Source organism: Anas acuta, chromosome 5, assembly GCF_963932015.1.
Source record: "Anas acuta chromosome 5, bAnaAcu1.1, whole genome shotgun sequence".
In the NCBI taxonomy this organism is placed as follows: Eukaryota; Metazoa; Chordata; class Aves; order Anseriformes; family Anatidae; genus Anas; species Anas acuta.
In genome coordinates this window covers 13,751,290-13,778,366 of record NC_088983.1, presented here as the reverse complement: position 1 = coordinate 13,778,366, position 27,077 = coordinate 13,751,290, and the positions used below count along the sequence as shown (strand labels likewise).

General features: G+C 37.4%; 2 long non-coding RNA genes across 3 annotated transcripts; both read right to left on the bottom strand.

Annotated features, from left to right (window-relative positions):
* Positions 1-8,415: 8,415 nt before the first annotated feature.
* Positions 8,416-15,246, bottom strand: LOC137858150 (uncharacterized). 2 transcript variants are annotated; one of them, XR_011097521.1, is made up of 4 exons: positions 14,953-15,246; positions 13,345-13,445; positions 11,521-11,852; positions 8,416-9,282 (listed from the first exon to the last, which is right to left on the bottom strand). It is a non-coding gene; the product is annotated as an uncharacterized lncRNA (long non-coding RNA). The 2 variants fall into 2 exon arrangements; XR_011097520.1 differs by having other exon boundaries at positions 13,345-13,437.
* Positions 15,247-16,956: 1,710 nt separating this feature from the next.
* Positions 16,957-17,412, bottom strand: LOC137856747 (uncharacterized). The gene is made up of 2 exons (XR_011096758.1): positions 17,283-17,412; positions 16,957-17,090 (listed from the first exon to the last, which is right to left on the bottom strand). It is a non-coding gene; the product is annotated as an uncharacterized lncRNA (long non-coding RNA).
* Between the last annotated feature and the right edge of the window lie 9,665 nt (positions 17,413-27,077).

Genomic DNA, 27,077 nt, shown 5'->3' with positions numbered 1-27,077 from the left:
GTTCAAATACCTAACAATAGAGTGAGGAAAACCTGCTGGATACAATCAAAGAGTGATAAATTTAAATGGAAAATACAGCTAGATAACATAATTTCTTTCGAAATAGGAAGAACTTTTAAAGTAAAGCAGCCATAGATATTCCATAGTTGAAATAAAAAGTCTCTTTTTCAGAAGCAACTAAAGATAATTGGGAATGAAGCTTAAGAAAATGGGTCAAGGAATATTTTTATTATTATTTTGCACATACGGTGCAGTATTTTGCTGAATTACAGAACCACATATCTGAAAATCTTACTGAAGCACCAGAGATAAGACTTAATTCTTTATTGCAGGTCTGCTAATGCTCCTCAGAATTAAGCTAAATTACTCTGTCTTTGAAGCCTCATATTTTTGACAAATGTCTAAGACTTTTTGATCTTTACCATGTAGTTCACGTTGGTCCACAAGTGAACTTTGCAAAAAATTAGCTTTTGATTTTGTGCCTTTCATTTTGTCAACTAGATTCTTGTGAGCTTTGGTTTAGCAACTCTAAGCCTCTGCTTCACAGAGGCTAATTAAATTAAATCAACTGAGTGAAAAGGCAGCCTCTCAGGTCCACAGCAGAACAAGAGCCAATTCCCAGAGGGATGAAGAAGGGTTACCCAGCCGCATGCAAGCTTCTCCCCTTCCCCCTTCTCTAGAGAAGCTGTCTCAGGCACTGCACTGTCCAGGAGGCTGTTAGCTGAAACTGGTATCTGCCATCAACTAACACTGGGTACACAAAAGGCCAAAAAGATAACAGAAGTAGAGTGGAAGTGCCAATGTCCTTAGTATTTTGGCACCAAGTGGAAAAAATCTACCTTCCTAATTTTTTTGATTAAGGGGATGAGACTTTTCCCCATACACTTGAGACTGGTGAGAAAGCCACTGGAATATGGCTTTTGAAATCATGTGTGCCACTGATTGCAGCTCCCAGACTGTGGGCAGAAACTACTGTGTTATCTCCTGATTAAGAGAGTGGACTCAATATAGGAAAATCTGTAAAGCTGAGAAAGCTTAGGGTAATGTCTACTGGTATGTGCTATGGGGTTGCAATCAGCAGACATAATTTGGGGGTCATAGTTATTACCATGTCAGATGCAAGTGGAAGTTTAGAAATCTTACCTTCACAGGAATGTTCTTTCACACTGCAATATGAATCCCCTGGTTAGGAAAGTTTAAGTGTCCAAGACAGTACTCACAATTAAAACTGGAAATTATTGTATAAACATGGCAGCTACCTTTCCGTTCCAACTATGATGTGGTCTTGTGCTAAGTGGGTGAAAACCTGAATACACTGAGCTCAAAGGCACAAGTCTGCAGGGAGAGGCAGTACTTGTTATTCAACTGGTTAATAACATTGTGGGCCGGGGGGAGGGAAAGAAAAACAAATGCTTTCAAGCACACAGGCTCTTCAGAAATAAATTTCATGTCCTTACACTCCTTAAACTCAATGGGAGTTTTACCATTGACTCATTCATCTTCCATGATATTTAAATTGCAAATAGGGAGGATGTAAGATTCATCCTAAAGGAAGGGAAATTGCCTACCATTAAAGAAATGATGGGGTTGTTCTAAATAAAGCCTGGAGTGCTGGAGCATCTTGACCCAAAGTGGGTGTAGAGTTCAGAGAAGGCAAGTCACAACACTTTCGTGCATTGGTTTACCCACCTGTTAAACGGGTCTAACAGTAAACCTCAGGGAAACAGAGGATTAATTAGCATGCCTGATTTTACCAAGATTTCAGAGAGAAGAAAGAATACAGTGCAAAGTACTATCCTGATTTTTTGTCATTTTGGTGATCCATCATCCAGCCGCACTGTGGGGACAGGAACTACTGTCTGATTCAGCAGGCAAACACATGCAAAAGCCATTGAGATTTGCCTTTGTTGTGGGCTGTCAAATGTGTTTTTATTTTCATTTAACTATCATCCTTTATTGGGAGTGAGTTCCAATTCTGAGTACTTTCATGGGACATCAGATGATGAGATGGTACCAAGGAAAGTACTGCAATGTAGGTCAGGTACCACAAATGCAACCAGACAGGTCACTCAGGGGAAGATCAGCTGTTTCAGTAAGTTAGAGACTATAGCCTGGTTGACAATGATTAAAGCTTAGAAACCCTTGCTGAAGCTACTGCTTGATAGGCCTGGATGACTTAAAGTAGTCAGATAAAGTTGTGTTATTACTGGTTTTCACCCATTGTGCTAAAATCTTGATACTGCCAACTTTACTCACATTGATGACAATTCCTTGCATGGCAAGGAGATCCATTTCCTTTGTTCACACAACATAATTGAGACCTGAGCCTAGAGTAAATAAAGGCATATGAAAGACACTAAGGTAGTACTGTCTATGTTGGATAAACTTTGCTTAGGCATTTGAATTTTTATCCAAATTAAGCCCATTCGTTTAATCCTTTGAGGTTCATGTACAGGTGGGACTTAAAATCTTGTCAACTGCCTTAGGTATCAAAATATGTTTTTGTAGTTAGATACCCTCAATATTTGTTGAACTCAAGATATTTCCCCTTATTCAGAAATGGAAAATAAATCTGGCAGAGATACTTAGACATATATGTTTAGCTTAACTAAAACCAGTAAGATTTTAAGGGCCACCTCAACCCACCTGTTTGGGTCTGCCTAATTTCACATTCAGCCATAATAACAACTTCCCTCTCCAGCACCTTCAAATTATGTAATCATTGTTCATCTTTAGCTACAATTTTCCTTAAAAGTGTTTTGTATTACATTGGTCTGAAAAAGACTAAATTTCGTCAGCTTCCTTACCCGACTGCCGAGCATACACTCACTTCAGTTTTTGCCTGAGCTTTAGGACTAATGCTTTTCTAATGTGTTTTCTTTGCCCTGGAATGGGAAAGCAGAGAAGAAGCTAAGGCTGTTTTGATTTTGGTGGTGGTGGTGGCTTTATTATTATTTTTTGTTTTGTTTTGTTTTGTTTTGTTTTTCCTCAGCAGAGGTTTTGATTAAAACATCAAACTGGACCTAATGATGACTTTTGACAAAACCAATTCTATCAGCAATGCCCCAGTGTGCCACGTTGTCCTATAATGCTTTCCCCTCACCACCCTGTGCTGTTACATGTCTTGGGCAGGCAAGCCTTGCAAGAATGCTGTTACACAGCTCTTGTTTAGTGTTTAGATCTTTAATATTTAGATCTTTAAAGCATTTTGTTTCTACGCCTAGCAGGCTCTGTGCCAGTTCTCCAACAATGTAGTTGAATCAGTAACTTGGAGCCTATTCCATGATAGCAGGTCCAGCAGTCTGCTCTGGGTATGGATCTTACGAGTCCTGCAGCCTGCAGGCCTCTTTGCCAAACAATGATATAATCAATAAGCTGCCAGCTCTTGGATCAAGGATGTATCCAAGATATTTTAAGCTTATCCAATTACTGAATAATTGTGTTTGCAATAACCAGCTCGTGTTCAGCACATTTGGTTATTAGAAGAAAGATGATTGCTGCTGACTCTCTCAGTGCCAGCACAGCCAACAGAACTCCACTTTATTATGTCTCCACTAAGCTTAAAAATGTTACCTCTCTGTGTCAGTTTTCCTGTTTGTGGTGTTACTGTAATGACATCCAGCAAGCCATTCCTAAGCAGTTCACTCACGTTGCTGTCCTCCAGTGGGGTTAGCATATAAGCACTAAGGATATTGGCAGGATGCCTCCAATTTCCTTTCTTCTCCCCCCTTACACAACTACAGAGCACTCAATGATAATCCCTAACTTCACAACCAACTCGAAGCCACCCAGTGAGCCAAGAGAATGTGGAGCTATTCTGAAGCACTGATGGATACTGCATTGCTCCTGGAGACCCCTCTCCCTCCAGCAGCTAGAAACTCAGTATACATCTACCTGGCAGGTAAGGGTTATCTTTCTTAAAGAAACTTGTGTTTTTCAATGATTTTCACTCTGCAGACTGAAAAGTAACCTATAAACACTGCGGAAAGCTAAGACTGTAAGGATTCTAGCTGTGCTGGAATAGTTGTGCTTCAGGCATTTCTTTGAATGCAAGTGTAATAGCTGCTCAAACAGGATAAAAATGTTAATATATTTTCATGGTCATTCTTTTGCACATTTTGCACTTCTGAGGAGATCCCAGGCTGCAACAATTTTATAGAATGATTACATACCTTGGTTGGAGAGGAAGTGATTTTCAGCCCATAAATTCAATAGGATTTGGGACTCCTTTGAGAAATCCTAGCAAAATTTTCTTCAGAAAGTCATGTTTGAAACAGTTTGTTCCACCTGTGCACTGGGAAGGTAAGCATAAACATGCTGCAAATGGAGCTTTATGTGGTGCAGGGTTTTAATGTTTTTGCAACTCTTAATTTCCCTACAAATATTTTAGTATTGACATTTGAAGGAAAATCTATAAAATCAGTTAATTTGCTGGAGCAACAATCAAGCATATTTACATGTTGCAGAGCAATATACATGTGAGAGCTGAAGGAGATATCACTGGATCAACAAGTGAGTTCCACTCCGTATTGAAAATTATGTTCCATTCTGTATCACATAGCATGAGCTCCCAGGCAATTAGAGAGTGAATACTGAGCATATCATAGATGTAAGGTATTCTGGTGGCATTGGTCATGGTTCAAAGGAGAGACAGATGTCTGTCAATAGCCAAAGGGAACCACATACCCCACCTTTCCTGGACAGAGATAAGGTACTGGGATGGTAGCAGCTCAGCATGAAGCAAATAAAGGAAGGGATTGGAAAAAAAAAAAAAAAAAGTAATAATAATAGGGCAACCTAAAACAAGTGGTAACATTACTTTTATTATTTTTTTTTCTGTACTGACAGCTTTAAAAATCACTTAAAATCCACATAAAAGTACAGTATGTGGGATTCAAATAAACACAAATGGCCTACTAATGTACTAGCGTATGTGTAATTATTTTAAAATCTGGTTGCACAACAATGAACTCTGCTTTTCATCTTAATCTCATGGAGGAGAAGAGATTTCTGTGGTCTTGGTAAAATGCAATCCACGCCAGGCTTGGACTAGTCTGGCCACCCAGGTTTGCCTTTTCATATATCTGATAGATGTGTTTTGACAAGTTATATTAAGTACAAAGCAGGCCACCAGAGCAGCATGTGGAGTTGATATAGACAGAGACAGAAAGGCAAATAACAGTATGAACACAGTTTTGTAGGCAATATTTGACATAACTGAGTACCCCCCATACATCATATCACCACACTTCAGTTAAAAATAAAAACTTTAAAAAAAAAAAGAGTCACACAAAAAACGAGCCGTAATAACTTTTTGAAAGGCAACATTTTAAACAGAATTTGCAGCCCCTACATCTCCCTTATCTAAGGCAGTATTTCATTTTTTCTTTAAGAACTGAATTGTCAGTCTTGGTGTAACTTCCATTTTACACTGGGTTGGTAAAGGGAAATGTTGGGACTTCCATTTCCACCCCATCCTTTCCCTTCTATTGATACCAGTGTGCATTTCATTTAGGCAGTCCTCTTAAAAATCATGCAGAAACCTAAGAGGGGGGGGGGAGGGGGGAGGGCGGGGGGAATGTTGGCACATGCACACCTGAACTGATTGCCCTTTTCTTTTACAACCATCTTGAGTACATCACCGTCACCCTCCAGAGCTCTCCTAAACAAGTTTTGGCAATAGCAAAAACAAACACTATTTACAACATCTTTGGATTCACTTCCAAAATGCAAAACTAATTAATCAGTAGTCTCTGAGAGACTCAGCTAAATGTGGCTGCCTCTTTGACACTGATCTCTGCTTTGATGTGAATATAGAAAGCATGTGAGCAAACCCCTAAAAGAGGTAATGGGTTTCAATTATTTATTTGTTTGGAATACAGGGGAGTAGAAGGTTAGCAATAAGTACATAGCTAATCCTGCTTAGGCCCTCCCAACAGCAAGGGTGTTTAACTCCCTGCTTTCCTGTGCAGTTTTTTTTTTGTGTGGGATGCACTAGTATACCTTTCTTAGGCTGTCATTGTGTGAAGTTCCTTACAAAGCAGAATATACTTAAAGGATATGTATACTGTCAAGCCACACATAAAGATTGTTATTTTTAATTATTTATTATCAACACTAGAGAGCTGCTAGCTCAACATATAGGCCTTTCCCCTTGCTGCATTTAACTGTCATTGATTTTCAAGTCAAGAGTGTCTCTTCTAAGTGTTAGCTAGTCATTAGCATCATATTCTTCAGACACAATATAATCATCCTAATAATTGATTGTCGTGAAGGTAGTCACTTGTATCCTACACAATTCTCAGCCATGAACTTTGTCCTCAGTGGTTTATTATGCACAGAGAAACATCTTGATGCTATAATCTATCTTCTTCACAAATTTACATCAAAGGGCAACAAGCTACGTATTGCTCCTTCAAAACACACCACTTGTATGATGTTGTAAAAGCACCTGCATTTTCTGAAAAGCATATTATTAGTAAATGTGAAATTAAAACAAAACAGAACAAAAATGACAACAACAAAAACAATAAGTAAAAGCCTTCCTCATAGTGATTGTGTATATATGGAGAGAGAAAGAACACATAGGATTTCTCTTTGGCAGTAAAACCTGCTAAATTACAGTGGAAAGCCTATTGTGTCACAAACAAAAGCAATATATTGATAGCAGGCTGACTAAAAGAAGCTGCTGGTAGAAGTAAGAGAAATCTACAATACTTATGTGATAGATACGCTGGGAAAAATGCCTGCTTTCCTTGTTGACTGGAGCAATTTAAAATCATTTCACATTCTTAAATCATTTATTAGTTATACTATTTCTCTCTCCCCCTTCACAGACCTGTCTAATGCAATGTATAGAGGCTGAGATTTTGAAGTTTTAGAGATGTTTATTTATAAAAGCTTTAAATCTATTTTAACACAAAATTCACTAATACTAAATATAGTTATTCAGAGGTGCAAATGCAAATGGACAAAAAGAAGTCTCTGAGATATTTATAAAGATTAAGAGAAAAAAAAAATCAATGGTAAACAACAGCTAATTGTAACCCCATTCCCTTCCTCTCCCACCAGCCTCAGCCCTAAAAACAAACTGGTATTTCACCTCTGGAAGATACAATGGGAATCTTCTTTACATACTCATTAGTTTGGATCAGTGTACAGATCTCTTATGACAACAGTAATCAGTCATCTATTTGTATATAATAAAACAGTATCTTAAAATTTGTGGGGGCTTTTTCTCATCTGTACTATATAGATATGTTTTTCATCAATTTTAATAAGTAAGAAAGGGGTCTTGTCAGTCAACTGCCCTTTTTTTCTATATGATAAGCAAAAGTAAAATTACATTTAGTCAACTCTTTAAGGAGATTTGAACACACTATAATAAACACTGAACAGTTTTGAATTGGGGTTGAGGTGGTTTTGTGTGTTTGGTTGGTTGTTTTTTAATAAAAAGCTTTTAAAAAGATATTTTGATAGTGTTTTGGACCCAGAGTAACATCCTCTCACACAGGCAATGTAACAGTCTAATACAGTGAGTGAAAAAAATTTCTGTAGCTGAGGCAAATAATTAATTAACTAATTTATACACACCCATGACAAATTAAATCCTGGACTGTAAGGTTCTAACTCTGTTGGGTCTTTTTGTGTGCATGTGCTTGACTTTTTCCGTTTATTTGTTTGTTTGTTTGTTTGGTTGTTGTTGTTGTTGCCTTTTATAGTTTCAGCATGATGTGAGATAAGAAGGTCACAGCCTATATCTCATTACCATCACTACAGAGCCTAAACAGATGAACAAGGTTCCCATTCTATGTTCTCCAATGGTGTTATAATCACTTCTTTATCCAAATACTTATATCACTTGATGATATGGAAAGGTATGACACTAAAATCCAAGTCTTACATAAAATAAAATGAAGGAGTATTAGTTGTTTAACCTTGATAGCTCCCTGTCTGGTGTGTTTGTCAGCACCTTTGATTAGCTTAACATAAAAATTAGACAACACAGTTGAGTGAACTGGAAAGATTTCAGCAACAACTAACTACTTGGAAATTAATCATCTAATTATATTAGAAGAAGGCCTAAACTCAATGAAAATTTTCTTTAAAAATCATTTGGGTCCCATGATGTTGAGAACTACAGAAAGACCAGACAGAACAAGGATGAGATAATTATTCACCAGTTCATTCTACTTCTCACACCAAGAAGCCAGCATAATCTAGGAAACATTGGAGAAAAGTATGGAGGCTGAGATAGCTTTGGTTGATCAGTGATCATGAAATAGACAACCTTCTTTTTAAAGAAGAGAGTTGAATCAGAATAGTTGCTGGTTTTCTCTTACCAGCAAAGGGAATACAAAACACTGATATGATCAAAAGTATTCATTTATTATATATTTTGTATTACATCCTTAACTAGTTACTCAAAAATCACTCCAGCTTTTGCATATGCACAAAATTTTATTATGTTTATAAGCTGTGTAAATTCTATCTTCTAAACTATTCACTTGATATTCTAACAAAGAAACCATTGGCTTCTCTTGAAGATATTCAGTAGTACATGTTTTTGAAGTTGCCATTCATGCTAGATACAATTCAAACAAGACTGTTCCAAGCTATTTATAATCTTTGTCAATAATAATGACTAGATTTCTTTTTACTTTATTCTTGAAGAAAGAGAAATGCTACTAATATCTAGATGTTACACTAAAGAAGTCTAGCAGATTTAATGAGTTGTAACATTCATTTTCAATAAAGTTTTTGTGGTTGAGGGAAGGAAAATATCTTCAAATTAATAAAATATGTATAAGGAAATAGCAGGAAGTCAATTAGTACTTTGAAGATAAAGTAATTGTGCCTACTATAGGGTTAGTTTGCAGTATGGATCTTAAAACACAAAGGTTAATATTTTGTCTGACGAGTTCTGAAGCATTTTGCATTTTTTCTGCTCATAGTGAAATTGATGGAATGGTGATCAACTAACATTGTGCAAGAGCCACATTCATCTCTATTTCATAACCTCTTACATGGCTAGCAGGAATCTGACATCTCTTTAGTCCTTGGTCACTGAAGACATCTGGAAGACAGTCAATTTTCTAGACCTGACAGTGAAACTAACTTCTAAATCTTCTTCTATACCCTTAGATTCTCTTCTCTCCTGTGGGAGTTTCATATAAGAAAGTACATTTCCAAATTCCATTTCAAGGAGCTGATTCAATTATTTTTTTCAGTGAACTTCTTGTCAACTTCACCAACTCACTGATCCATCCTTCTCACACAAACCTAGAAAATACAAGCAGTACATTATACATTCCCCTGGTGTGACAATGGTAGGGTTTTGCTAATTAGTAAGTAGTTTATAACTTACATATGATGAATTATTAAGTATTTTATTTTTTTTAAGAAAGTAAAAAAAAAAAAATGCCCTGAGTCCTCCAATTGTTAGCTGTATTTGCTTCTACTTGTGCTTGCTGTGTGGAATATTTAGTAGTCTTAAGCACAAAGGTTTTGTTCATCCAAGAAATGTAAATATTTTCTTATTCTTTACAAGAGGAAAAGGTCAAATTTTACTAAATTGGCCATATCATATTTTTTAATATTAGAAATTTATCAAAAGCTTACATTTTTGTTATAAAAGGAGTATTCATTTATCCACAATAAATATATTTAGTAAGTGACTGTCTAGCATAATAATCCTCTTGCTTTTTACTTTTGTCACAGTGTATAGTGTTTCACAGTGTGAACAGCAATAATGATCATGTGTTCATATGAGTAGATTCATTTTGGCAAGTCTTGTTAGTTGACAGGTATGTAATACACTTGCCTTGCGGCTTTGGGACCAGGTTTCAAATACAGCCTTCACTGAAGTGACTGAAAATCATTCAGATCTCATAACTGTATCAAGTGACAAGTAACGTGAATGCAGTCAGTATGTGTATGGGACCTGATGTACACTAGCCAGTCAAAAATGCTTCCCTTTATTCAGTTGCACTGCTATGTCTGACCATCAGAAAGAAGACACTTAAGGCAAGGAATTAAGGCCAGCAACACAAATCTATCTTTCTAAATACATATCTTTCTAATGAGACATTTATGTGCCCAGCAGCTGTTTCCTTGGCTTTTATACTCTGTGTCCACTAAAGGAACTCAAGTCCCTCACACATACAATAAGGGCACTGTACTAATTGTCAACATTAACTGCCAAAAGCAGCAATTCTATCAAGTTGATGTTGACTCAGACATGAACTTGTCCTGATTCGGTTCCTCTTTAACGCTGCTGGACACCTCTCACTGATAATGTTTTCACTGCTCACCAAGGAGTGCCAAATGTTGGCATTTCATTCATGCTTGTCATTGCCATGATATCACACATTACCCTCTAAAAGGAAACAAGATTTCACGATAGTCCTTATTATGTCACGTACAAGGAACATGTCAGTCATGTGAACTTGTGGTTAGAGAGGGAAAATGGAAATTATGTCCAACACAGCTAGTCATCCTGCTGGCTCTAGGTAAGTAAATATATTTCTTTTTGTTTGGTTGCTTGGTTTTGGTTTGGTTAGGTTTTGTCCCAGTTTTATCCAATATAAAATAACCTTAGGATTAATGCTTAAATTCTTGCTGGACACTGAGAGATCCAGCTGATTTAGAATGTTTTTTATTCATGGGCACAATGAATAGCATATGCAGGCATAAAATGAATAGCAATTATTTTGATTTTATTATAAGTAACTCAAAAGCCATTTTTTCTTCCCAACAGTAAGAAAGTCTTATACAGATGGATAGGCTTCCAACTTTGATGGACTTAAGAGGGAAAAGAAACTCAATGTATTTTCATGTACTAGCAGGGTTAGGACACGTAGTTACTAGCATGGATGGGGCAGATTGCTCCTAGTTGCATAATGGCCATACTAACAGCAGCTGAGGAGACAAATGTATGGAGGGAAAGGTCCCATTACACCAGTGAAGAGGAAGGAAGCTGTTGGCAGGGGAGAAGGAGGTATTCTACTGTTCTCAGAATGGTATTCTCCTGTATTTTAACCTTGCAAACTCAAATGGTATATTCCTTTTTTCTTTAACTCAGCTCTGACTTTTGAGGTTGTCAAGCTTTCTCAGTCCTGCTACTCTGACCTCTTTTCCATTTCTTACACATATTGTTTCATATTGTTTTTTGTGGGAAAGGAATTTGCAGGTGGCTCCGTGCTGTTTCACACGTCCCTGACTTAGAGATAATGAGGAAATAAGCAGTAGAAAGAAAAACTTGAGCAAGGTTGAGATAAAGAAAATTTGCTACAGTGTTAAAGATGAGCTTTGGGCAAAGGCCAATTGCTGGCTCAAAGTGCATGTCTGAGGGTCTCTAACCAATTGTATGACAGATTTGGGTGTGTGGACAAGACGTGGAGCTACGGGGAAAGTATATGTAGTAGTGAAAAAGGGCAATAAATGTCTCCTGTTCAAGAGCCATCAGGAGTCTGTGTCTTGCATCCCTTCAGTTTTTCCCACCCATGCTTGCATACTTACAAACTACATCCTTCAAGCTGTTTTCTTCCCTTTCTCTATACCAACTGTCCATGTATTCGTCAAATCCAAGGGAAGTATGGCTGAAAGGACCTCATGAGGTCAGGGAAGTCACCATACTGCTCCAAGGCTTTCCTCATTATCTCATAGTATGTCAGTGTCCTCTGTGTTGTTTGCAGCTCTTCCTAATTCATCTTCATATGGTGAACTTGACTATCAAATAAAAATACATGTATATATGACTATAGCACAGTCACTTTACCTGCTTTCCATGCTGTGCTGTTCAAGCCACAATTTTGGAAAATTGTAGGATGTCCAGTCCTCATGTTGATAGCCTGCATGTAAGCACATGAGAATTATTAGAATAGCTCATTGGTAACTCAAAAAAATAAAATAAATAATAAAAAAAATCCTTTACATTGCTTCTAATAGTCCTATTTTTTTTGTTCTAAAATCATTGCAATGAGCATTACAGAATGGTCTCATGCTTCTACAAGTGTCAGTAATGTTAATGAATGTCTGAAAAACACTACAGTCCAGCATAAATCAGGGGAACTCACTGAAATCCAATGGAATTATTTACAACAGTTGAAGATTTGGCTTTTTGTGCCAGTGTAATGATATTGTTCTTTAAAACTAACTATCATATAAATAAATGCAATAAATATGAATTACATTTCTAACAGTATGAATAGGAACACACTATTTTTTTTCTGTTGAATTATACTTTTGTAGGTGGAGAGAAAATATTAGAGATTTTTCTGACTCAGGTAAGCTGCATAAAAGTTTGGCTCCACATTTTAAGTACGAATCTCTAATTGGTATTTTTTTATGGTTTATAAAAACCATATGGTTTATATAAACTCATATACTCATATACTATATACTCATAGTATTGGTGGTAACTGCCTTGAAGCTTCTTTATAAGAATTGTTCCTTGTAGCTGCTTGTCCGTAAACATCCTCCAGTATAAGCTGTAGAACTCTTCTTCATAATTCCCAAACTACTTTTTAGAGAAATTAATTTGGCTAAATGTTTTGTGAGCTAGCTTTAAAAGTTCAACATACTTTCAAATGTTAGAACAAATATACTGCAAGTTGTCATGGCATCTGCATTTGTAAACAAAGTATTGGAGAGAAGATCTTGCTGAAGAAATTATATAACTTGGGACATTTTCTTAATTCATCTGGAGATTTTAAACCTCTGATATGATAAATTAATAACCAGAATAACTGTATAGCACAAGCATAGATTTATACATGAAAGTTTCCCAAAGATTTCATGTCCATTTTTTTTTTATTACTACAAGTCCATTTCAACAGCAGGCTACTTAAAAATGGCTACCATTTAAATGAAGAATAAATTAGAATCATTAATAAAAACAAAGCAAAATAAAAACTGTAAAAACTGTTAACCTCCATTAGACCTTAAATGGCTTTTCTAATTACCATTAAGCATGTAGTTGTTAATCATTATTTTGATCAGGATTATAAAAAAGCAGGGTCTTTAATTTCTCTCAAATAAATTAAAAATTCCCTTTCAACATGCTACAAACAAAACTGATGGTCCAAGTGAGGAAGGGAATGGAAATCATCTTCTCAGTCACTTCTTTTTTTCTGGACTGAGGGAAACACTGGTGATAAACAGAGTAAGCTAATCAGTAATTATTGTAGCTTCATCTTCTGTGATGAAGAAAGATTCAAATCATGAAGGTATTCAAAAAGTCTTGACTTGGGATTGGGGCCTAAAGAATTCAGAAAATCAACACAGAGACAGGAATATTTTCATTTTTTATAAGAGATACCTAAAGTAATAGGAAGTGCATACCTTCCTTCTTCTGCTTTTTACCCTTCCTTGATATGTTGGATCTGTGAACTCATCAGAGGCAACTGTCACTGGCTGTCATACATCTGTCACCATCTGTAGACCTCAAAAATTGTGAGAAGGTTGCTGGATTTTTATCTAGGTATGAAAGCCTCCCAAAACCTTTCTCCTTTGGGACTGTGGTAACCTACCCTAATTCTATTTCCTTTTTAGTGTCCCTATTTATGGCTGCCATTATTTACACAAACATTTAAAATTGTGAAGGGTATAGCTGGCAAGGCATTAAGCCCTTTTTAATATTTTCTGCATTTATTTTCTGTCTATATGAAAGAAGATCTATATAAGCCACTGCAACATTAGCAGGCTGAGAAGTAGGTAGGCGGGAATTAAAATACCTTGTAGGATTTATGGGTTTTGGCAGTGCAAAGGGTCACAGTGCTGTTCTGTGTTAACATGCAGAAAACAATTCAAATTTCAGCGTAAAGTCCAGCCTTTTACAATACTCACCCAAGTCTGGACTTTAAGGCTCCCCCACCCCTAATTACTGCCTGCAGCAGGTTCACAACAAAATAACTATTTAGCCCAGAGCTGAAAATTTCCACTTTAAAAAGAGGAGGTGGAAAATCTGAACCTTCCTTCTGGATCAGATGTTTATACACTCATGAAAATATCAGGCGTTTTCTTCTTGCTTGGCTTACAAATATTCTCACACATACACAAAAGAACGGGTACTTTGCACAACTGCATTGCAGGGAGCCTGGGGGCAGCAGTGCCATGCATTCAAGAATTACCTAGGGGCTCTTCAAGACAGGCCACTGGAGGTGGAGGTGACACAATGAATTCGGAGAAAGAAGAGGAGTGCTGGCTGAATTGATTCTTATGCATTCTGGTATTTAGAATATCCACATATTGGCATTGACATGAATTTCAGAGGCAGTGGAGTTGAGATGCAACATGGCATTCATAATGAAGTCTGATAGAAGTAAACTGGGAACAATACTAAATAGGACATTACTAAATATTATTATAAGATAAACTTGCTAAAGAGGAAAAATTCTCCAAATAACTACATTTCAAAGACTGAAATTTCATTGCTTGGCACATTCCAGCAATGTCTGAGAGTTGAATAAAGACACTGCAGTCTAAAAAGACCAGGCAGCAGAATATTGCACTTCACTTTTTAATGCATGAATGAATATCATGTGCACTGTAGGGAGGAGCTGATAAAGCAAGCAGGTGCTATGCAGGCTTCTGTCAAACTCTGTTTCTGAACTGCCAGAGCACATCTCAGCTACTCTTAGTCTCTTCTGCAAAGAACATAGGTATGTGCAGCTGAGAGCAGGAAGGAATGACTTATTTCTCTGAGGGTACTAACTACAAAGAACAGAGGTCTTCACCTAAGAAATAACAGCTCATAAGACATATAACCGGAGCCATCTAGATCTTATTGTCATTTTTAATTTTTTTATGAACTCATAAAAGACTCACAGGCTTAATCTTTCAGCCACAGTGAGGGCTGGATGAAGGGGGGAGCTGAGGGAGACATGGGGGGCAAGTACTAAATATAGAAAAGTAATTTTCTATTCCCTACAGGAGAATGAAACTATTTACCTCTGCAAAAGACTCCACATTTCCCGTAAGGTATGCAACATGGCAGTTTCTGGAGCAGACACATGTTAGAAGTATTACTATGCAACTAGTAAGACATTCAGTGACTAACCCTGAACCTAGAGCTGATTTGCTACACAACACTAGAGCTCCCACTACCTATGGTTATTCAAATGTAGTCCATTTGAACTAAGATATCTTCCTTAAATTACCCCCAATCTCTTACTGCTATAAACTCTATTACCACCTAATACCTCAATCCCACACTGACCAATTCCTCCCTTCACTCTGGTTAAGCTTTCACAGGTGTGGCCAGTTGATCTTTCATCCATCTTTAGTCACATAAATTTTCAAACAGCAGCTGTATCTCAATATAGAGTGTGCCTACAAATATAGTATTCTCAAAATATTGTTTAAGGCTTCACTAGGATAATCCAGGTTCCCTCCTTTATGATGTGCTATGCTTTAGTAGTGGTAGGGCATTTTTAACAGTCCATTTTGATGCAGCTGTTTGCAGAACCTGTGGCTCAGGTTAGATGCAGCTGTTTCTAGGAAAACAGCTAAATAACTCCTTTTGGCAATCTGTAGGGTGAAAAAAGTACTTATATATCATCAGTTCTTTTTGATACGCCTTGTTCATGTTTGCCACATCCTGCTACGTTGTGATGTTCTGTTGTGATTGTTTGGCTTTTGCAAGCTAGATGTTATTGAGTATATTCAACATTGTCTGTCCCAACTTAGTTTATTGAGAATTAAATGTTGATATAAAGGACTCTCTATGAAACAGCAGTGTCTTGGCATGTGAGCAATCCTGTACTAGTAAGGTATATCTTGTCCCCTTGTATCTGCCTTTCAGTAGACTAAACAGAAGTAAGCTTTATGCTGCTTCTTTTCAGTAGCAGGGCAACCTATTCAGTCTTCACTGAGGACAACTGAGTGTTCAACTGTTTGTTAGCTGCCCATAAATATTCAGGCAAGATGCCACGCTATCTCACAGAGATACTGCCAGTTCGGTGTAAAACACTGTTCGGTCAAATTTGGTAGCAGTTTTCTGCGCTCCTTTCTTCAAAGTGCTCATTTACCTTCCACTCATATTCAGCCATTTGTACTTGTGCAAAGATGTAGATGGGGGAAAAATGCTACCAGTTTGGGATGGTATGCTTTCACACTAATTCTCTGCTGAAGTAAGCATGTGGACAAGAAAGGAGGCAAAAGTAAACAGGTCCTTAGCTCTTTCTAGAGAAAGTCCCTGGGAAACTAAAGCCATGAGGGCTGCATAGAGAAAGCTATTGGCCCTGAGAAAGGCTGTTATTAATTTTTCTGTTCTGTCTCCAGAAATCTTTGGGAAGCAAAAATGATGCTATTCACATAAATGTCATAAAATCAGAGTTATGATGTTGCGGAAACAAAATGGGGACTTTATTACAAAATATTACTTTATTACAAAACTCTGTTCTTGGTGTGATAATGCCAAGAAAATAATTCCTCACACAGGTACAATTGGAATATTCTTTTTAAACTTGTGTTTTATTTTGTACCTTACACACAACTCACACCTCTGTGACTTTCTACAATTGCTCTGAAATACAACTTTAAGTTTCCCTGTTACTCTGCTTAATTCTGTTCTTCAATGTGCAGTACTTGCACTAACTGCAATATGCATCCAGCTTGGGTGAATTGTTCTTATGGAGATGCAAACTCCTCGCTGTCCAAATAGGCAACTGCACCAAAGCTGCATGCCAAAGACAGCCTAACATAAAAGTCAAATATTCCCAGTAGTCTAATACTCTGAATCAACAGTGCCAAAGGTAACAAAGTGGTACAGCCCAGCTGCCTGGTCTTGGTGATGAAGGTCTTGTACTTGGAAAGCATCAACTTTTCAGAGTCTTCTTATGAACAGTGGTTCCCAGACATTTACCTGCTATAGCAGCTGCTTGGAATATTTAATTCCTTTTTTTTTTTTTTTTTTTTTTTTTTTTGTCAATGAAAAATGAAATCTTCCATATATTTTTCTCCAAATATTCCTTTTTAATAAAAAAATCTCAAATCCAAATCAATTATTTTTTTTTTTAATTTGAAAACAAATTTAAAAAAAGTATGTTCAGCCTCTCTCCCTCTTCTGTTTTCTCTCTGCCTTCCCTCTGCAGAAAAAAAAAAAAAAAAAGTCATAAAATAGTTTGAGGAAAAAGGAGACAGGAATGAAAGCTCACATTATGAGAGAACCTTTATTCATTTGCAAAGGATCATTTTTGATAAACTGCAAATGTTTTGAAAGGAAACTATGGTGACTGCTTAATTTTTTTTCCCTGTGAAATAAAAGAAAACTGTTTTACCTCCAATTCTACCATGGGGTTGTGCCAAAACTATTTAGCCCACTAACAGTTTCAGCAATTCACCATGGATCTTCTCTTTGCTGAGGGGAATTTTCTTTCTTATTCATCAATTATTTCTTATTTTCCTGCTGAAATTTAAAAAAAATGCATTTTAGAACAAAAATGTCAGACATTCTTGCTTAGAGTGACCTTTGACAAGCAATATGCTTGTTCTGTTTTTTGTGAGACAAAGTTAGAGAGAAGTGGGTACTTGACTAGGGCTTATGTAAATGTCTGGTTAAGTCAAACAGCAGTGTTCTAGCACACTTCCACTTATCCAAGCCTCTTATGCTTTGCAAAATAAAAATACATATAGTGAAAACCAATCTTAATATACAAAAGGAAGAATTCACTTTCCGTGTTCAAGATACATTGAAATGATGAGAAAGACACCTCCAGACACCTTCCTCACCTTTCACGCCCACCCTTCTAAAACAGCTTTTACAGAATCAATGGTCTCTACATAGCTGATGCATGCTTTGAATGGCAGAAGTACAATGTCTTGTAAAGTTATAATCAGGCTAGATCTTACTAATCTGGGTTATAGCTCAACTGTGAAAGCTCTTTTGAGTAAAATCATTTCTTTATTAATGAGATTCAGCACAATCTCACTGATAAAAATTACTTTAAAAGATGTCCCTTTGCTTCTATTCAAATGAATGGGAGAAAACGGTGGGTGTTTTAAGAGCTGTCTTCCTGTCATATCAGGATGGATCTCATTAGTGAAGGGAATGATTTTACCAGGAAAAAGCTTCTACAATGAGAAAACATAACCTACCATAGATGAACAAAACCCAACTCAATTAGGCTGGGGAAAAAAAAAAAAAAAAAAAAAAAAAAAAAAAACACTTAAAAAATCAAAAATCATCTCACTGCTCTCATTCATTTTAATAACATGAGAAAGAACATTTCCCTCTCAACAAGATTTTTTTTTTTTTTTTTTTTAAGTTGAACTGGACTGGATCTCATTAATATAGGAACTATTTTACTTAAAAGAGCTTCCAATATTAGTCCACTTTTCAACTTTGATTAATCAAAGCAAACATGACGGGGGAGGGATAACTAAAAAATGTATCTACTTCTAAAGCATTACACTTGACATAAGAAATAGAGAAATAGACATAAAGGGATTATAATCCACAGTTACTTCTAAAGTAGCTGGAATACATTTGCCCAGGTAGACCTATAAACCAGTACTTGGAACCTCAGCTAGATGTGGTCAACCACAACTGACTGACAAACAGGCAATTCAAACAGTTAACATGCACTGAGGGACCTTCTCCCTGATTCTAAAATAACCTCATTGTAATTAGCCTTTATTCTTTACCTCAGATGACTAGCAGGGAGGGCTAAAAAAGCCAGACTCCTAGGCTATTCTTGTTTCCTCTATCAAAAGTAAGTAAGTTTCAGTTGGGTCCTGGACCAAAGACAATGTGAAAGTCTGCTTTATCTTTCATTGGCACCCTTTATTGGCTGGGACATTCCTAACGGCTAAAATTTTGTAATCAGATATCTCAATTAGTACTGTTCTGAATGCAAATGAGATTGTTGATACGGGAGGTTCATATAGTGATGCGGTAATTTCATTGTGCTGGACAGATGAATTTTACTCCAACCATTCTCTCTCTCCCCCTCATCAAAAGGAAGGGGGGAGAAAATACAATGAACAGGGCTCAAGGTTTGACATAAGGACAGGGAGATCACCCACCAATTACCAAAACGGGCAAAACTCATTCAACATAGGGAGATTAATGTCATTTATTGCCTGTTGCTAGCAGACTAGAGCAGTGAGAATACTAAAAGCAATAAGCAACCAAAAACAACTCCCCCCCCCCCCCCCCCCCCCCAACCTCCCCTCCACACTCTTCAACCTCCTCCCCCTGAGTGGTTCAGGGGAACGGGGAATGGGGGCTGCTGTCAGTCTATAGGGCTTCGTCTCTGCCACTCCTTCATGGTCACTTTCTGCCCCTGCTCCACGTGGGGTCCCTCCCACGGGATGCTGTCCTTCCCAAACTGAGCCTGCGGGGGCTTCCCACAGGCAGCAGTTCTTCAAGAGCTGTGCCCACATGGCTCCATACCATGTGGTCCATCCCCCAGGAGCAAACTGCTCCAGCATGGGTCCCCCATGGGTGGCAGCTCCCCTCAGACCCCTGCTCCTGCTTGGGCTCCTCTCCACAGGCTGCAGCTCCAGCCCAGGGCCTGCTCCTGTGGGGGTTCTCCATGAGCTGCAGCATGGAGACCTGCTCTGTGTGGGACCCCTGGGCTGCAGGGGGACAGCCTGCTCCACCAGGGACCTCTCCACAGGCCACAGGGGAACTTCTGCTCCATGCCTGGAGCACCTCCTGCCCTCCTTCTGTACTGACCCGGTTGTCTGCAGGACTGTTTCTCTCACATTTTCTCACTCCTCTCTCCCAGCTGTTACGGTGCAGCAGTTTTTCTGTTGTTGGTGGTGGTAGTTTTTTTCCCCCTTTCTTAAATGTGCTCTCATTGCTATCATTTCTCACTGTCTCAGCTCTGACCAGCAGCATGTCCCTTTTGGAGCCATCTGGAACTGGCCCCCATGGGACAGCTGCTGGGCTCTTCTTATGGAGGCCATTCCCACCCCCTTCAGTACCAAAACCTTGCCACATATACGTGCAGAAGTGCATATAGTTATCACCTTAAATGCTTCCAGAAAAGAAGAGAGGGTGGGAGATTGTCCTGCAGTTGCACAAGGCAGGGACATAGCTGGACTGGAGCAAGAGACTGGAGCAAATCTCATGCTTGGTTCATAAAATTACCCAAGCCTGGTAATATGTGTATGAGCAGAATGTAAGCATGAGTCTGCCTCTCTTTCATTGACTGTGATTGTTATTGCAGGATTAAAAAGTCCACAGTGGTTACTACAAGATCACAACTATAGACTTGTACAACCATTCTGGTTTCCTACTACAGCATTACAACATTTTGATGTTTTTATTTTATTTATTTTTATTTTTTTTGATAACAGTTTTCCATGAAGAAATATAGCCAGCTGCAGATACTTATCCAAGCTGCAAACACAAACCTAGATAGGAATTAGCTTTTGATTTAAATAGCCCTAAATTAATTTGAATCACTGTAAAACTATGCACACCTGTGCCTATGGATGCCTTTTGCTGTCTTCTGGTGCTGGAACTTCTGCCGTGATTTCTCAATGACTCAGTGCAGCAGCAGCTGCAGTGATCAGGGAAGCTCCGTATATGTGTGTTCACCACAACCCAATTTGGGGAGAAGGTGTTTTAGGATTCATTTTCCCATTATCACTTCATAACAAACATTAATTTAATAGACACACACTTTATTTTTCAGTGTGCTTGAAATAATTCCTGATCAGCAGAATGCTGAACATGGAATTTAGTACAAGTTTGTTGCAAGGAAAGAAAGAAGGTGGAAAATAAAAGTAGATTTTGTGTAAGGCATGATTTATTTTGTTTTCCATTCAAAAAGATTGGCAAATTCTTTGACATATCTACACACTGGAATTTGAGAACTCTTTCACATATATACTGCTCAGGGATTTACAATCACAAATGACCTCTGTAACATACTTTACAATATTTAGCATAGAAACACAAATGCAAGCACACAAGAACACACATGCTCACATACACATACAAGTCCATAGTGACCTTTTACTTTTGTAAAAACATTTAGGGTGGAATACCCCCTATCATTTACATTTTTATATATTCTAAACATATAAAAATAAAACTGTCCACGTCAAAAAAAAGTTCAGGCCATGGACTTTATCTTTCCAGATGAGAAAGTTCTGAGCGCTGACTGTGACTATCTGAAATAAACACTGCAGGTGTATCCCATATTAAATGTTCAGCTTGAAGTTAGCAGTTAAGCATGTCACATTATTACATGCATAACATGATGAGCTGAAATGACAAAATGCCAACTTCCCTCAAAAAATTAAGGCAACAAACACTAATTTCTTCAAGGACAGCGACTATCACCTTGCACAGCAGCTTTGAGAAGTGAAAATATATCACTGGCAAAATGGTATACCAGAGAAAATATGTAAGAATGGAGTTGCTTCTCTGCTGCTCTCAAGTGCTACCAGAGGACGCAAACTATCTGAAACACCAGATTATGGTTAAGGAACACCCAGTTAAAAGTATTGCAGCAAGTATTCAGTGTATATAGGAATGGTGAATTCATTAAAAATAATAATAATAATAAATCAGTGCTTTTCACTGAAATCAAATTTAATGCAGGCCCTATTTGGTCCCAGGTATTTATTAAAGAACAACCAGATATGTTTGGTGCATTAGAAAATGACCCTTTGGGGAATCTGAGCATGTCTTCCTTCCATGAAAGAATTTGGATCTATTTTACACTCATATGTAAGACCCCACAAAGTTTATCAAGATTAAAAAAGATACTTTAAATAGGTTAGTATTTTATTTATGTTACAGCTTTCCCCTGGTCATGCCAAACAGAGCATCTGTTTACAATCTTGCCAAATACCAAAGAAGAAATGAACAGAACATAAATTTACTTTTTAAAATGTGCTACTTGGATAAAAATTAAATTTGAAATTCAGAATTTGCATTTCACTCTATCCCCCCAAATATCAGCTTATAAAAAATATATATATAGTTTCCAAGAGATCTTTTGGAAATGAAACTTTTCATTTTCTTTTATTTTCAGAATGTTGAAAATATTTTTGCTGGTGCATATTTTGAATATTACTAGTAGTAATATTCATAGTAATTAATACTGTTTCTCAAGGGTGAATATCAGACATCACAGTCCTGCCATATTGCCCTTTGAACTTCATCCTATGGCTACTAGAGGTAATACTTGCAGGAAAGAATCTTCTTTCCAGAAGACGATAGTGAATACTCCAGGGCTATTGAAATCTGAATGAAAGGACAGACATTAGCTTCTTAGGTGGTGTTTCATTTTGTCTTTGTATTTCCATCATTTGTGTAGGTAATTAGAAAGCTGTTGTTATAAAATTGTGTATTATATGATGGGTTTGGCAGTTCATAAGTCAAATAGAAATGAGAAAAGCACTCCTGCATTATGCTTATTCATTTTATTTTGCTTACAGCAAACAAACAAACAAACAAAAGCTATTCTGCATCTTGTGTTTTCACAACTAAAATGCACTGTAACCAAAAATCAACCAGAAGATCAAGTGGACAGCCCACATAATACTTTAGTGATCTCAGAATAGTGCCCTTGCAGATGCCAAACTGCTTTGCTCTGCTTTGTGGCCCCCTAGGTCACCAGTATCCCATTTTCGTGTCATACATCCCTGATTTAAAGCACTGAAAAACTGATGTGTCTGGTTTCTGGCAAACCACAGGGAAAAGAAAGTTCCAACCTCAAGCATTTCCTTGGAAAATACTATGCCAAAGATCCATCTCTGACAGCAGCAGAACTGGAGCTTTTGCTGTTTTTTCCCCAGCAGTGGTGTTTCCATGTAGCAGAATTCTGCAGTCTTCAGAAAGTTATGGGCTACAGTGCTCACTGTGGCTATATTTATATCACTGCTAGGTCCCTCACAGATGTTGTCCAAGTGAGGGTTCCCCAGACTGGGGCATTTTATATACAACTATTGCACAACCAAGCCACCCAAGAGAAAAGCACAGTGTTGAGTGGCACACTGCTGTGTTCTTCCTTAGCTCAGCACCACCCTTTAAGTCCTGATGATGTTCTTCTACCACTCCTTCCTATGACACTGGTGTCTCCTACTCTATTTATTTATTTATTTATTTATTTATTTATTTATTTATTTAATTTTCTGTTCAGAGGACAGTCATAAACAGCAACAGCCTTCATGGAGGCTTCTCTACCAAGTAACTTCTTGAACGCTTTATGTCTTAGGAAAGGAGTTGCTTTCCTTCCTGAAAGGGAAGAGTTCTGGCGAAAATTTTGTTAGGCTCCAGCCATCCTAGACAGCGTGTGGCAGAGCACAGTTTGTCCAGAATACACTTGACAGCAACACAGACATCAGTGCGAAGTCAGGAGCTTCCATGTTGCCTGCCTCTCTGTCATACACTGGGGGATACTCCAGAAGGACCGTCAAAGGGCAAACAGTTTGAGTGGTTAGTAAGTTGGTCTCAGAGGTGCTTCCAGGAGGACTGTAAAGAGAGAAATCATCAGAGTCATTTTATCCTCTCTGCCTCATAGTTTCATGTGTAGCTTCCAGGATGGGTTGCTACATTCTGCACTAGCTTTTAGCTTCTAGGAGTTGTTTGATACAGCTCCATGCACACCTCTCTACAGTAGCCTCGTTTTTAATGTAATCAGGGCAAGGGTAACAGCAAGTTCACACATAACAGAAATGCCTGCACCTATTCTAAATCCAAGTGAAAAAAAGTAACCTGATTGGGGCTCCTATCCAAACCATCAATAGTTGCCCATGCTCGTGAAGGGTTTGTAAATCGGGAACATTTCCTTTCATTTCAGCATTGTATGTTAAACATTATTCTATGTCTTGTTATATCAATCTCAGTCTCAGTTTTTTGTCTGGACTGTTCTAGCTGTCTTCCCTTCAGCTCAACTTCTGTAGGTGTTTTGTAAACCATTCCCTAAAGATAAGGAAGATCCAGCCACTTCTATCTTTCTCTCGATGTTAATGAGCAGGGACATACACTTCACGTTCTTCCTCCTATCCCTACTCATTTGCAGTGTCTGGAGCCTCCATTAAATGTCTCTTAATTTCCATATGAATCATATTATGCAAAATTGAGTGCAGTACTGAAAAATTAAACTGTCAAAAAAAAAAAAAGTCAAAATTGTGAGTGAGGGGGAAAAAACGGGGCTAAAAGCTTTGATGGTATCTGGTTACAAATACAGGGTAAGAAGGACAGCTTCATTTCCCCTTCTCAAGATACAAGAGCATTGCTTACATTCTAATATTCAGCACATGTAGCAATCCAAATGATGGAGCTGACCAGGTGAGATCTGCCCTCACCAAGTCCAACGTAAATTAGGGTTTGTGTCCTGGAAGGGACTGCTGTGAGTTTGTGCTGTAGAAACTAGGAGCAGAGTTTGAACCCCTGCCATAAGAAGCAGTGGAGAACCAAACAGAACAATTTTAAAATGTCAGAGTTCATTTCTGGTCTTAATAGCTGTGTACAACACCTCTACTCCTTTGCAAAAAGGAGCTGGAAGGTCACTGTCATTTCTGGTCTTGAAGATATGTGTCACTTATTTCCAGCCTCTTCTGATATTTGACAGTGTGGACCCTCCTGGAGCACAGCAAGAATAAAGGATGACACAGCTCACTGAGCAAAATTTCATTAACAATTTTCCTCCTACACAAATAAGAGCTCACCCTGACCCTAAAATGTAGAGCTTGCTACAGAAGAGACACTTGTGAGGGCTTCAGTTAATGCAATCCAGTCTTTGACAAAATCAGTTTTTTTTTTCCTTTGGAAGAATGTGTGAATTTATAACAATCTTTTACAAAATGTTGCATAATCTTTAAGAGAGAAATGGACCACTTCAGTGGAGGAGGTCACATTTTTAATTGTCTACTCTGATCTGAATTTGTTGCACCAAGTGAAATCAAAATCACTGATTCTCAGTGAAAATTAGTGAAAACCACTGCATGTCTAACAGCTATACATGTGTTTGTACTTACGTCATAATTAATAGTTTACTCATAATTTGCAAATTAGATTTTATATAGGGCTGTGTGTATAGACTAATGCATTCTGTGTTATCATAACACATGATATGATAATTGAGGGTTTACATTCTTATTAAAGATGTAACGTGAGGTTTCATTTGGGTGAGATCATGCCATTTGCCCATAAGCATATACATGTAAACTAGCTTAGGACAAATCTCCCAACCTAAACATTCCAATATTAGGGGGAATTGGATTTCAACTTGGTGGATTTAACTAGTTTCTAATATTAAATGTTCCTAGTTGCACCAATAATGTCTTCTATTTCATCTGCCCAGACTCAAATTGAGATGATCTAAAAACAACGAGGTGAAAAAGACTGTTGTATCAGCAGACATTGCTCTTCTGTAGAGGAAAACATGTCCAGAAAGAGAGTCAGTCTTGTCACAGTAACTTTAGAATTTCCACTCCAGTCTGTAAAAACTATTAATTTTCTGTGTTACCTGTTCTATAAAAGAATCTGGGTCAGGAAGGAGAGATATCAACAAACTGCAGAGACAAAAAGAAAGAAAAAACATTACTTTAATATTTGATTTAAACTTAAAATATATATTAAGGGTAATTGTAGTGTGGGAATGTGGTCATTTTAAATAAGCAGTGTCTTATGTTGTTCTCATTTGTAATGTTCCCAGTAAGCAAGAGGGGAGAGTTGTGACTGATTAATAATCAATCTGTAAGACCATATGAATAAAGCCATATTAAGATGAAAGAACACATGAATCAAAAAGAGATTCTGAGACCACTCCCAAAAAATTAGACATTTCCTTTTTGGGAAGATCGGGAAGACCTTTTATATATAATATATATATTTTATATATATATTTTATATATATATATGTCTATCAATATCTTTGTAACCAGTACTTTAAGTTAGTAAGAACTTCTCTAGCAGCAAGCAATTGAAAGAATCTGACAAGAGGTTTAGTTTTTCTTATTATTATTTCTGAATATTAGACAGTAGGGATATTGTTTTAATTTGAAATTTCTATCCGTTCAGTGAAGAATATATTAATACAGACAGCTGCATCAGAGTCTTAAAGTATGATATAAGGCTGTATGGGGAAACCTGTTCGTTGTGGGTGACCTGTCTCCCAAATTCAGTTCTCATACTTTATCTTTTAATTTATTCACAACACCTTTGCAATTCACACCCTCTGATCTTCTCTTGTATAAATAATATTGGCCCTGCTTATTCCTCTGGTAGTTTCATAGTGGTACCTAATATGAGGTACCTAGAAATGAGACAACAGCGCCCCTTCAAATTTTATCACCTTGACACACCTAACAATGTTTGCACTTTGAATAAAAACTTATCTTTATGAGTGCAAAAACCAAGAGCTGAAGGGCTTACATCTCCCTTAACCCCAGTAAATAAGGCTTATGAGAGCTTTGAACTCCACAGAGACATACAAAGAATGTAAAGGAACACTTCACGATATGAAAAACAGGCATCTAAGTTACAGAAACTGTATCCATACATTTACATCTTTTTTTCTTTTTTTTTTTCCTTAAAGGATATTTTATAGAAATTATCAAATACTTCAGTTTTCCTCCCTTTTTAACTGAAAAGGCCACAGTGTTAAATATTTATATATATATATATATTATTTTTTTCAGTGAGATTTGCTTTGACATTAAAAAAGAGAAAAAAAAAACAAAACAATTATAGTTTCTTTAATTTAGCAAAAAACTTAAATCTGCAGCTCTGAATTCAAATAAAATTCTTAACAACTTTGAAGGTAACTGTACAGTTGTGTTCTTCAGGTTGCTGGTTATTTACTCTTTGTAACCAGAAGGCTCATGATCAACCTCAAAAGGCTGTCAACAGTCTCCAGTAGAGATTTACTGATCTGATACAGTCTATGGCTTTTATACTCATAGCATTTAGTGAGGCTGGTAGAACATAGAACTGGCCCTTAATTGCATTAGCCAGCTAAGGGGAGATCTTTGTAAGAGTAATTGAGAAAATATACCAAAAGACAATGAATTTGGATCCAGAACACTCCTATAGGACTCTATGCCTCTCATATCGTTTTCTCTGCTTGTCCTCCTATTTAACGTGCTTTCTTAAGCTTATT